This window comes from Xyrauchen texanus, chromosome 1 (assembly GCF_025860055.1).
Source record: "Xyrauchen texanus isolate HMW12.3.18 chromosome 1, RBS_HiC_50CHRs, whole genome shotgun sequence".
Lineage (NCBI taxonomy): Eukaryota > Metazoa > Chordata > Actinopteri > Cypriniformes > Catostomidae > Xyrauchen > Xyrauchen texanus.
The window spans coordinates 5,292,983-5,305,911 of NC_068276.1; the positions used below are offsets into that span (position 1 = coordinate 5,292,983).

General features: G+C 41.8%; 1 protein-coding gene and 1 pseudogene across 1 annotated transcript in view; both read left to right on the forward strand.

Moving 5' to 3' along the window:
• LOC127646650 (C-type mannose receptor 2-like) overlaps nt 1-12,112 on the forward strand; it is a 365,416-nt gene extending 353,304 nt beyond the window's left edge. The window contains exon 6 of the transcript XR_007970950.1: nt 11,619-12,112. The gene's annotated coding sequence lies outside the window, so the exon portion shown is untranslated. The remainder of the gene's footprint in view (nt 1-11,618) is intronic.
• LOC127646499 (C-type mannose receptor 2-like) lies at nt 9,214-11,637 on the forward strand (annotated as a pseudogene).
• Nucleotides 12,113-12,929: the final 817 nt, after the last annotated feature.

A 12,929-nucleotide genomic window follows, 5' to 3' on the forward strand; every position in this document is an offset into this window, starting at 1 on the left:
TGTGTCCAACGTCGACTCAAAACGAGCGAATTTCTCGTCCAGGAAAGCGCTTAAATTATCAGTTACAGCCTGTACCAGACTGGACTGTTCAGCTGAAGAACCACCATCTTTGTTACCTTGATTAGTAGTAGGCGGTTGACCTTTTGCTGTCATGCGGCCCCTTCTAGTTTCTTGTTGAGAAGCCGCGGGACCTGATCCTGACATGTTTACGAGTTGGATGATGAAAATTAAATTAATAAACAGCCAGTTATTAGTGTAGAAATGAGAAAATAACGCGATGGTCGCGGGAGCTCAGCGAAAACGTGCCACTTAGAACAAGAGCATCACGTGACTCCCAGGTATTTTGTATCTTGATCAATCCATATTTAGACACCCATGTATTTTATAATTTTTTTTTATTTAAATTGATTTTAGAGTTTAGAGTTTAGAAAACAAATATGTAAAACAGACATACAGACGTATCTACTTTGATCTACGTATCTACTTCCTCGTGGAGTGTGCTCATAATCCCAAAGGGGAATTCACGGAGGAAGCTTCTTTGCCATATAGATGTTCACAACTGTTGTTAAGCCATCTTTCAAAAAGTTCAACAATACATTTTAAATGCACTTATTTTTTCCAGTTTCATTTGAACTTTTAGTTAAAATAAATAAAAAATAAAATTCAAAGTTTGAAATCAAGGTGTCTTGCTTTATTGTATAAGTTTAACCCTAACCATGTTTACAGAAAATTATTCCATACTACCACCTAGCATCCAAACAGCGGTAATACCGGTGTTCCTCATTTTCCTGCAGGTTTTTTTTTCCCGACCAAAGTATCGAAAAAATAATAATTTAGGAACCGGTATCAAAATATCGTATCGGTATTGTTATCGAAAATGTTGGAATGATACCCACCCCTACCTACCGGACACCGCAACGATAAGGCTGGGTCTAAGGCTGGGTCTGATAAGGGGACAGGCCGAAGGGGAGGGCATTGTACTGATACGCCTGGCTGTCGAACGCGAACCGTAGGAAGGGTTGGTGTTGATGCAAGATAGAGACGTGGAAGTACGCGTCCTTCAGGTCTACCGTTGCGAATCAATCCTGATGCCGGGCGCATGTTAAAATGTGTTTTTGCGTGAGCATCTTGAATGGGAGTTTGTGCAAGGCCCGGTTGAGAACTCGCAAGTCCAGGATCGTTCGCAAGCCACCGCCTTTTTTGGATACGATGAAGTAAGGGCTGTAGAAACCCTTCTTCATCTCAGATGGAGGGACGAGCTATATCGCGTCTTTGAGTAAAAGAGTCACAATCTCTGCACGTAGGGTGCTGGCATTTTTGCTGTGCACCGTGGTGAAGAGGATACAGCCGAATGGAGGCGGGGGCCTGGTGATCTGAATCGCATAGTCGAGTCAGTTCGTCCTGACCAACTAGCGCAACGGATTGGGAAGTGAGAGCCACGTGTCCAAGCTCTGTGCGAGGGGCACTAAGGGGACGATTGTTTTTTATGTACCCAGCGGGATTTCGCAGCGGGGTGGAGCAGGTAGTGTTGTGTCGGGAGGCAGAAGCGTGTTAGTGACTGAGGAGGAGGTCCTGTGTAGGCATCCTCTGGACTTGTCAGAACTGGCCGGCCGGGAAACAGCAGTCGTGGGTCCGGAGGCAAGGGGTCCATGTCTGGGGAGCCGGGACTGCCGGTATTTGGAGGTTGCCGTATATATATATATATATATATATATATATATATATATATATATATATATATATATATATATAAAAATACAAGCTTCAATAAGAATAACAAGAGACGCAAATTGCAGAGATTGAGTAGTAAGCAGTTAAAAACTAAGCATTAATATACAGATTCATTGTTCACCAAATAATGATAGATTTATTAAGCTATTACAAAGACAATAACATTGTGGAGAGTGTTCTCCACAATGATTGCTGTTTTGCCTTTAGCTCTGCCCCAACATCTGAACTGAGACTGCTTGCCTGAACTACTGTGATGTATGGCTCTGCAACTCTGCAGATGGATACTATTGAAAAAGAAGAAATTGCACTTCATTGATAACATTGTGGGGGCCCTATGAGTGGGTGCCGATCCCACTTTGTCTCACAAATGTCCCTGCCACTTTTCAGTGATACATGGAGGGATGCCTACATGAAGAGATGATTTCTGCATCCCCTACCTGGATGATGTGCTGGTTTTCATTAGGGATTTTGACAAGCACACTGAGGATATCAGGAGTACTTCAATGCCAGAAACTATGCGATATCAAGCTGAGGCCCAAGAAATGTGTTTTTCAAGCGGGAAGTCTGTTATGTTGGTTGTGACATCTCTGAACAGGGGTACAACTTGAACCCCAAAGAAATTGAGGCTGTACTGGTACTAAAGCATAAAACACCCACCACTGTCCGGGAAGTAAGAAAGCTCATGGGTTTATTCATTTATTGCAGGTCGTACATTGCTGACTTCACATACATTTTAAAGCCTCTATGTGAACTGTTGACAAAACCCTAAATGGAAAGGAAGAACAAGTCAAAGAATAGAGAAAGCCCTTTCTCTCAACCACTTCTATCACAACCAGTCAAGTGGATAGAAATATATCAAACCCACCCTGTCAAACCCAACCATTGTGTCATATCCAGACTTTGAGAGGCCATTTGAACTACAAGTAGATGCCTCGGAACAAGGATTAGGGGTGGAATTGTACTAACGAATGGAAGGTCAGCTCCGAGTAGTAGGCTATGGGTCACGAACACTGACTCCTGCAGAGAAGAACTTAATTTGCACTCTGTAAAGCTGGAGTTCCTGGCACTTAAATAGGCCATCACAGAGCATTTCTGTGACTTCCTGTTCCATGCTCCACACTTCATGGTCTACAGTGATAACAACCTGCTGACATATGTCATGAAATCTATAAACCTCAATGCCACAGGTCAACATTGGGTAGAGGAATTGGCTGACTATCTCTTTACTCTCAAATAGAGACCTGGAACAGGTCCATAAAAGATTTCGACAGAGAATGTTCCCAGGTGTGCAAACCAGAAGTTATAAAGTAAATTGGAGGTGCTCTGAAAGCCCAACAAAAAGGGATACTTGACTTTTTCTCTATAACCTGCAACACATATGCCTTACTGTATGCGTTACATGAAGAGCTGAATGATACATCAGAGATGAACATTCCTGAATCTAGCTAGTTGTCCTTTTAAAGCTTCAAAGAGATGATCTGCTAATACTTACAGTATATGAATACATGGGACATTTGGGAGCTGAGAATGAGAGATGATAGAGCATTGTCATGAAAGTGTGTCGATGTTTAAGACAAAAGGAGCCCAACAGAACAACAAGAACTCCAATCCAAACAATTTTAATCGACTACATGCACCTGGAGAAAAGCAAAGAGGGGAGTAGAATACATCCTCGAGATTACAGCCTATTTCACTTAGTTCATGCAGGCATATGCAACCAGAAATAAATCTGGGATGACAGCTGGAATATATTTAGGAAAATATTTGCTGATTTCATACTGCGCTTTGGAATCCCATCAAAAACCCACCAAGACAAAGGAAAGGAGTTTGAGAATAACCACTTCCAAAAGTTGCAGAGCTACTGTGGGATAAGGGATTCTTGAACAACCCCTTATTATCCCCAAGCCAACCCTACAGAACATTGTTAGGGATGTTGAGGCCAATGGAGTCAAAAAAGTCAAATTAGGTGGATCATCTCAAAAGAGTTGTCAAACTTTTAATTTTATTTATTTATTGTGAGTTTGTGTGGTTTTCTAGTTGTACAATTATTTTGTCATCATCAAAATTGTATGCTGTGTTTTTATTGCTTGTTTCTAGCATGGGATGCTGATGTCCCGACCATCTTCTAAACCAGCAAGACTTCCTTCCAACTACCTATACTAAAAATATTATAATGGTTGATCAGCCTAACAAACTATGTTTTGCTGTTGAAAAAAGTAATGGTATACTGGTCCACCAGCTAGACCAGCACTAAGCAACATAAACCAGGATAGACCACCATGGAAATTCATGAGTGTAAGAAGGGAACTGTAGAGAAAGAGTCTTCACAGATTAAAGAGTCTTCACAGGACTTATTTTCCATTTAATGGCAGTGAATAAGTTTTCTGGTCTGTCAAGCTTGAAAAGGAAAAATTATATAACTCATGCAATATATTCCTAATCTTTATGAAATTTAAGTCATTGTTCACTTCCAAATCAAACCAAAACATTAATAAAGTGCTTACATCAAATGAGGTCTCTACGTTTATAACATGAAAACGTCTCGGTTACTTACCTGATGGAGGGAACGAGACGTTGTGTCAATGAGTTGACACTAGGGGTCGCTCCTGTAGAGCCCAGACATCTCTGATTTTGAGAAAAGGCCAATGAGAATTGGCGTGTGGAATTTGCATGCCACTCCCCCAGACATAGGGGTATAAAAGGAGTGCCGCTGTAAATACACATCAGGTATCGCACTGAGGAGCCGTGCCAAAGCAGTTGGTTCAGTTACCTCCATCAGGGAAAGGAGGTTACTTCAGTAACCGAGACGTTCCCCGTCTGTCACTCACTCAACGTTGTGTCGATGAGTTGACACTAGGGGTCCCCATAGAAAACGCCACAAGAGCTGAACCGAGTTACGCAGTCTGGCGGTGTGAGACAGGCAGACCTCTGTGTGCCTCATAGCCAGCGCAGAAAGGCGTCGCATAACTACCCCCAACACACTGGCAGGCATGAAGCGGCTAATTGCTAACTGCTCAGAAGTATAAGGACTGGCTGGCCCAGCCTTCTCTCTATTATTCTCCCCTGTAAAAGGAACGAAATCGTTCGGCTGGGGGCCAAATATATGGTCCAAGCTGTGGGATGTCCCTCCAAGGAGGAGGACACCGAGTAGATCACACCCGGCCCCGAGGGGGGGTGGGGGGTGGGGGTTATGTGGAATACACACACGGTCTTACCGGTTAGAAGCGGAAGCACATCATGCGGAGCATCGTGGTAGATCCTACCCAAAGGGGGAGGAGTTACTACAAACACGGCAACCCAGGGCAGAGGGCCCTCTGTCCAAGGAAGACGTGGTTTAACGGTAGGGAAACCATTTTGCGGGATATACATCACACGGGGTTGCCGAAGGGGACAACCAGCACATGTGGAGCACTTACCTTAGTACGGGGGCCTATTGACGCTCATAACAGGGGTTCACACTTTCGTCTTCGCCTCAAGGGAGGGGACAGGCGCTATGCCCAACGATACACCCGGCCAGCTGACCCAAACTTACCTGTTTGTGTCACCTGATAACACACGGGACAAAACTGTCCCAACCCTGAGGTTATAGAACCTCTCAAAGGTGTTAGGTGTTGCCCAACCCACGGCTCTACATATGTCTGCTAGAGAGGCACCATGGGACAATGGCCACGAAGCCGCAACACCCCTGGTAGAATGGGCTCGTAGGCCAGCAGGGGGCGGCACGTGCTGGGCGTAGTATGCCATTGTGATGGCATCGATGACCCAGTAGGTGATCCTCTGTTTGGAGACAGCACTTCCCTTCCGCTGTCCGCCTAAGCAAACAAAGAGCTGCTCGGAGCTTCTAAAGCTCTGCGTGCGGTCCAAGTAGATGCGAAGAGCACACACTTCTGGGGCAGTGCTTGGAGGTTCACCACTTGATCCCTAAAAGGGGTCATGGCAACCTTGGGCACGTAGCCCGGTCGGGGTCTCAGTATGACGTGAGAGTAAGCCGGACCGAACTCTAGGCACAGTTCGCTAACAGAGAACGCCTGCAGTTCCCCTACCCTCTTGATGAAGGATGGTCTTCAGAGAGAGCGCCTTTAGCTCTGCTGACTCAAGGGGCTCGAAGGGAGCTCCCTGAAGGACTTGAAGGACCACGGAGAGGTCCCACGAGGGAACGAGGCGTGGCCTGGGGGGGTTTAATCTCCTCGCACATCTCAGGAACCTGATGACCAAATCGTGCTTCCCTAAATACTTACCTTCCACTGCATCGTGATGTGCCGATATAGAGGCTACATACACCTTCAATATGGAGGGGGACAGCCGGCCCTCCAACTTTTCCTGCAGAAAGGAAATCAAATCCAACTGCGCATCTCTGGGGGTCTTCACCACGGGAAGAACACCACTGAACGAACAGACGCCACTTCAGGCCGTAAAGGCACCTTGTTGAGGGGGCGCATCCCGTCCAAGGGCCAGACATGGAGATTCCAGAGGTCTGGTCGCGTGTGCCAGATGGTGCCCTGTCCCTGAGAAAGAAGGTCCATCCTCAGGTGAATTCACCGGGGGTGGGGGGTGCTGTTGCGAGGAGCATGAGGTCCGAGAACCAAATCCAGGAGGGCCAATAAGCAGCCACATAGAGGACCTGCTCCCCATCCTCCCTGACTTTACACAACATCTGTGCAAGTAGGCTCACTGGGGGAAATGCATACTTGCGAAGCCCCGGGGGCCAGCTGTGTGCAAAGGCATCTGTGCCGAGGGGGGCCTCGGTCAGAGAATACCATAGTGGGCAATGGGAGGATTCCGGGAAGCGAACAGGTCTACCTGTGCTTGGCCGAATCGACTCCAGATCAGCTGAACCACCTGGGGGTGGAGCCTCCACTCTCTCCTGGATGTAAACTGCCGCGACAGCGTGTCCGCTGTGCTGTTGAGGTAGCCTGGGATGTGAGTGGCTCGCAGTGACTTGAGTCGTTGCTGACTCCAAAGGAGGAGACGGCGGGCGAGTTGTGACATGTGGTGAGAGCGTAGACCGCCTTGGCGGTTGATATATGCCGTCGCGGCTGTGTTGTCCATCTGGAGCAACACATGCTTGCCCCGGATCAACGGCAAAAGCCTCTTCAGGGCAAGTAGTACTGCCAGCAACTCGAGGCAGTTGATGTGCCAACGCAGTCGCGGGCCAGTCTGGGTAAGCATGGCTGTCAGCTCCGCGTCAGCCTGCAACTGAGCCGCCTCAGCTGACTGAGAACCATAATGACTGTATTGCTCAAGAAAATGTTTGGGTCCTTTTTTAAGCCGTAAAGTGAGGCGCTATCCACAGCAATCATGAAAATGGGCCCCACGTGTAAAATTTGTAAAACATTAAACAGACACTTCAACTAGTTTCTTTCTTTTTAAGAGAATGCACTAAAAATAAGCACATTGTAGGCCAACATGGGTAGTTGACAAATAATATAATAATATGTTTTTATGTTAAAATGTACATGAATATTGGTCACCATTAAGTTTTTCACCATTTTTAATCACGTATTTTTATTTTACGTATGAGCATTAAGCAGTACACTAAATTGTCCTGATGTGTGACAAATTAATTATTAAAGCATAAATAAACCAAGTAGAGTAGTTTGAAATATGAGGTCATAAAAACTGCATGTATGATATTTTTACTAGAATTAGAGGAGTGATGATTAAAACAGTGTTAGATGGAGATTTAAATGCATTTCTGTTGAGCTTGAGCACTTTTGAAGGTGTGGAGTCTGTGGATAATAATAAGATGATGGGTAATCGGGATCCCTGCAATGCACCGTGACATGAATGAATAATTCCCTCTTTGAACTGTTGCCCTCTGGCCGGCGCTACAGAGCACAAGAACATTTTTTTACCCTCAGGCCATTTTCCTCATGAACAATTAAACTGCCTCAGGACTCCCCCATAGTGCAATAATGTAAATGCATATCTCATATACATATGTAAATTCACATATTTAATTCAATAACTGTACATACCCCTACCTTGCACATACATTACCAATTGCTCATGTACATACACCATTCTGTTATACGTCCTATTATGTGTCTATTTATACTCCTACCTTGTTTTATATTCTGTCTCATTGTAATGTTCTGTGTGCACTTGTTTCTCCTATCACCAAAATAATCTCTTGTGTACATGAGAAGCTCATTCTGATACTGAATTATGCAGATTAATCTGTTACTGTTTGCTGCATTATTTATGCTGTCGGTCTTTTATTTGTTGTCACAGCTCATATTTGAATCACTACCTTGTTTTTGGTTGTGACCGTCATTGTGGTTACCCGTTCTTTGTTCAATTTCACTAGAAGTATTGTTTACTTGCGCCTGAAGAACTGTGACGGTTTCTGCAGAATCTTGTGGGTACAGATTCCATGTAGGCCTGAACATGACGTGACTATTTTGTCTATCAAATGAGAGTCCCTGACTAACTGTAATGTTCATAATTCTGAAAGTTTAATGAATTAAGAAAAGCACTTAAACACAACACAAATAATTGTTATTTGTTTAACTTAAAGGTAATATCCTGACTGGGATTTGTTTATAACACCTGCACACACACACACACACACACACACACACACACACACACACACACACACTCAAGCACACGCGTACACACTTTTCTATCACTATGGGGATTGTCCATTGATTAATAATGTTTTTTAATACTGTTTTAATTATATTTTCTACCCTGAGACCCTCAGACAAACCTTTCAGGTGATTTCAGATTTTAAAGTGTTAATGACAAATGTTTCTATTTTTTATTTTATTTATTATTTTTATTATTATGATTATTTGTTTGTTTCTTTGGTTACTGAGTTTCCTGATGAATATCTGTAGACCAAATGTTTTGAATTTAGTTTCCGGTTATAACACATGCACATTCACAAACTCTTTATCTTTCCTATTCAAATCAAGCAGCCTGAGAGTCACAACATATTCTTATTTTAACACAACAACACACACACACACACACACACACACACACACACACACACATGTTGTGTTTCCATGTTTTATGGGGACTTTCCATAGACATAATGGTTTTTATACTGTACAAACTTTATATTCTATCCCCTAAACCTAACCCTACCCCTAAACCTAACCCTCACAAAAAACTTTCTGCATTTTTACATTTTCAAAAAACATAATTTAGTATGATTTATAAGCTGTTTTCCTCATGGGGACCAACAAAATGTCCCCACAAGGTCAAAAATTTCGGGTTTTACTATCCTTATGGGGACATTTGGTCCCCACAAAGTGATAAATACACGCTACACACACACACACACACACACACACACACACACACACACACACACACCTACAGCTGAACACTCTGAACACACACTAAAGGTCAATGTCATCATCAGAAGAGAAATCTATTGGCTGAGAAAACAAAAAAACCTAATGAGGAAGAAACACAATGAACACAATGTTTTGAGTGACACACGCACACTTGATGGGAGGAGCTGAAGAACAGATCCAGAATATCAGTATGAACTGATGAAGGAAGAAGACACAGACACACAGGAATTAAGAGAGAAACAGACACAACTAGAGGACGAGAAACTCTCATGATCTTTCATTAAACCAGTAAGACCTGTTATAATGTCACTGTCTTCTTCATTATTTTCTGTTATCATTTTATGGTTGTCTTTGTCTTGTTAAAGTTTGTCCATTTAGTATATCTTGAATTAATCTCTGAACTTCATACTTTCATATCTGAGATTTTAATGGTCTGTATCTCCTCAGAAATGGAGCAAAAAACATTCATCACTTTTATTCTCTCAGGTGAGTGAGTGTGTATTATTTTTTCTTTGGATTTACTAACATCAGTCTCATCGCTGTGAATTATTTGTGTTTGTCTTTATATTTTCCTCTTCTCAGCTGTCTTCAGTTCATCTGCATGTGTTCCACGTCAGTATCACTTTGTGAATCAGAATTTGAACTGGACTGAAGCTCAGAGATACTGCAGAGAGAATTACACAGATCTGGCCACCATCAACAACAAGAATGACATAGAAGATCTGCTGAAGAGTGTGAATGATGGTCAGATTGAACATGTCTGGATTGGACTGCAGAAGACAGTCAGTTATAAATGGAGGTGGTCTCTGGGTGACCCTGCGTTCTACACAGGAAATAATTCACAGTATCGCAACTGGGTACCGGGACAACCGAATGGTGATGGTGACTGTAGTAACATGAATCCTGGACAATGGAATGATTATCCTTGTAATGGGAGTTTTCCTTTCATATGTTACAATGGTGAGTGCAGCAGTCTGTGGTGTGAATTATGTGCTGTACACAATCTCTTCATCTTTTAAATAATTTGCTTTTAAAAACATTTGATTGAACAGTGAGAAACAGTGTGATTTATTTACTTCATTATTTGTTCAATGTTAAAATGCTTTCTCCTATCCCAGTTTAATATGCAGTCAAATATACATAAGACATTCACAGGTTGATTTCTGTCACTTTCAACATTGCTCTGTTTGAGCTGGCTCGGCCAATCTGATGCAGCGTCATTGATTCAACCAGTGTTGTGAGTTTGGGGTGGGACGATCTGTTTATTTGACCAATGACAAAGAGAGGGTGTATTCAGAAAGCTTTTTGTAAAACATTTTTGCAACTGCATGTTGTGACATAGTGCTGCAGAAATCACATAATTTGTCTCTTAATTACTGTAAATCAAAAGCAAGATTTGTTTATTTATTCTCTTATAAAGACAGCAGTAAAGGATTCATCCCTGTACTTCAGACAATGACGTGGAGAGATGCTCAGATTTACTGCAGAGAGCATCACACAGATCTGGTCAGTGTGAGGAACCAGACTGAGAATCAACAGATTGAGAAGATCAGGAATGATACAAACACAACATCTGGAGTCTGGATCGGTCTGTTCAGAGACTCATGGGAGTGGTCAGATCAGAGTAACTCCTCATTCAGAAACTGGAGGAAATCCCAACCTGATAATTCTGGGGGTAATGAAAACTGTGCAGTGGTTTGGGTCAAGTCAGACCGTGGACAATGGGAGTGATTGGACCTGTGATAGTAAATCTCAGTTTGTCTGTCATGAAGGTGAGTAGATCTTCTCACACCCAAAACAATATTCTGGTGTAAACCTGATGAAGTCCTTCCTCCTTAAATATAATCCTTTAAAGTGTTTCTGTTTTTGATCTCTGGATGTTTTGGTCTGTTTTTGTTTTTTTTTGTCCAGATAAACTGGTTTTGATTCAACAGAATCTGAGCTGGAATGAAGCTCTGAGATACTGCAGAGAGAATCATGTGGATCTGGTGTCAGTTAACTCTGAACAGATTCAGTGTCAGGTGATGGAATTGGCTAGAAAAGCCTCCACTGCTGAAGTGTGGTTGGGTCTACGTCACTCCTGCACTCTGGGCATCTGGTTTTGGGTGAATGGAGAGATCTTGTGTTATCAGAACTGGGCTGCAGGTAACGGGACAGGAGTGGAAGACTGCAGGGATGCTGTGAGAGTTGGAGCAGTTCAGTCTGGAGGAGATCAGCGCTGGATCAGCCTTCCTCAAACTCACAAACTCAACTTCATCTGCACCAACTATGATGAGTGACTGTCAGTATGTTTACATGCACAGTTTTATAATTCAGGTGGTTTTTGTGTAATTGAGCTGCATGACACAATGTTTTATCAAATATCTGAAGGAATGATGTCAGCTGAGGAAGTTTTAAATGCATGTTGTGCGTCACCTCTGTCTTTCTGGAGTGTAAATACACACAATGCCAAAGTCAATTATGCAGCTATTAACACATATAAAGCCGAGCTGTAATCGCATTATCTAGATCTGTTAGTCTGACTTTACATTCCTAATATTTCAGTCAGAATAAATAGTTTATATGAAGAATTAGTTTTAGTCAGACTGAAATGTATCTTTTAAAGCACGTGTGAATGAGGTGTGGAAGGAGGTTGGATTGTCATCAAATTGTGTCTAAACATTTCATTTGAATAATTTGTTTGACATTTCCTGTTTTTCTCTCTTTTTTGTTTTGCATGAAGATTAAATCAAGCTGTATTTCATCATCTCTACCTCCATCAGTGGAGCTACTTTCATGTTTTATTATTATTTGTTCAGTAATTGATCTTGTTTTTCTGTGTGTTCATTACTCTTTTGTTGGTTTGGGGAGGACTTATACTTGTCTTTGTAATGTTGCAGTCATATTTGAATAATGAAGTCTTGAAATAATTCTGAAGTCAAACACAGCAGATCTGCTACTCGTCTCATAAAGACTTGATGAAGACAATTTTCTCCTAATGTTCTGCTCAATATTTTTATATGTAATATCTTTTATTTTTCATTACAGTTTTTGCTGTTTTGTGTTTGAAATGTGTGGAAATAAATATCCTGAATAACACAGAGATTGTCAGTTGATTTCAATGTATGATTTCATATATCAGCTCCCAAAAAGCATTTGGACACTGAATTCACACTTAAAGGGATAGTTTACCCAAACATGACAATTTTCTCATCATTTATTCCCCCTCATGATATTCAAGGTGTGAATGACTTTCTTTCTTATGCAATGTAAGTGTATTACCAAATGTGACATTACAGTACTGTAAAAAAAAGAAACATCTTTAAAGTCAAGACAAATTATTTGTATAACGCTTTTCATTGCAGGTGTTGTTTCAAAGCATCTGTAAATGAAATTATGCCAGAGCAGAAAACAAAGTATAATACCAATATTAGTTATTTATGTTTAGAACTATTTCAGCCAGGACCACTTCGGCAAAGTTTGCACACAGAAGTATTAAAAAGCCGTACATTTCAATTTGATCTTGTTACGGTTGATGTTTAAACCTTGTTTGCTCATGTAAGAGTCAGCTGTAATAAATGATATCCCCATTAAAATAGGATATGTAATAAAACAGGATTTCATTAATGGTGTGTTTAACCTATGTAAATAACAATATTTAATAACTGTATCTAAAACAAGGACAATAAACAAAATAATTACTTATAGAACAGGCTGTAAAAAATAGACATTTATTAGAAAAAGACACTCTAGCTGCTGCATTTTGAATCAACTGAAGTGTATTTGTTTAGCCTGCAGGACATCCACCTAGTAATGCATTACGATAATCTAGACTTGAGGTCATAGGTCAATTTATTTATATAGCACATTTAAGAACAACTAGTGTATACTAGGGTTGCAGCGGTA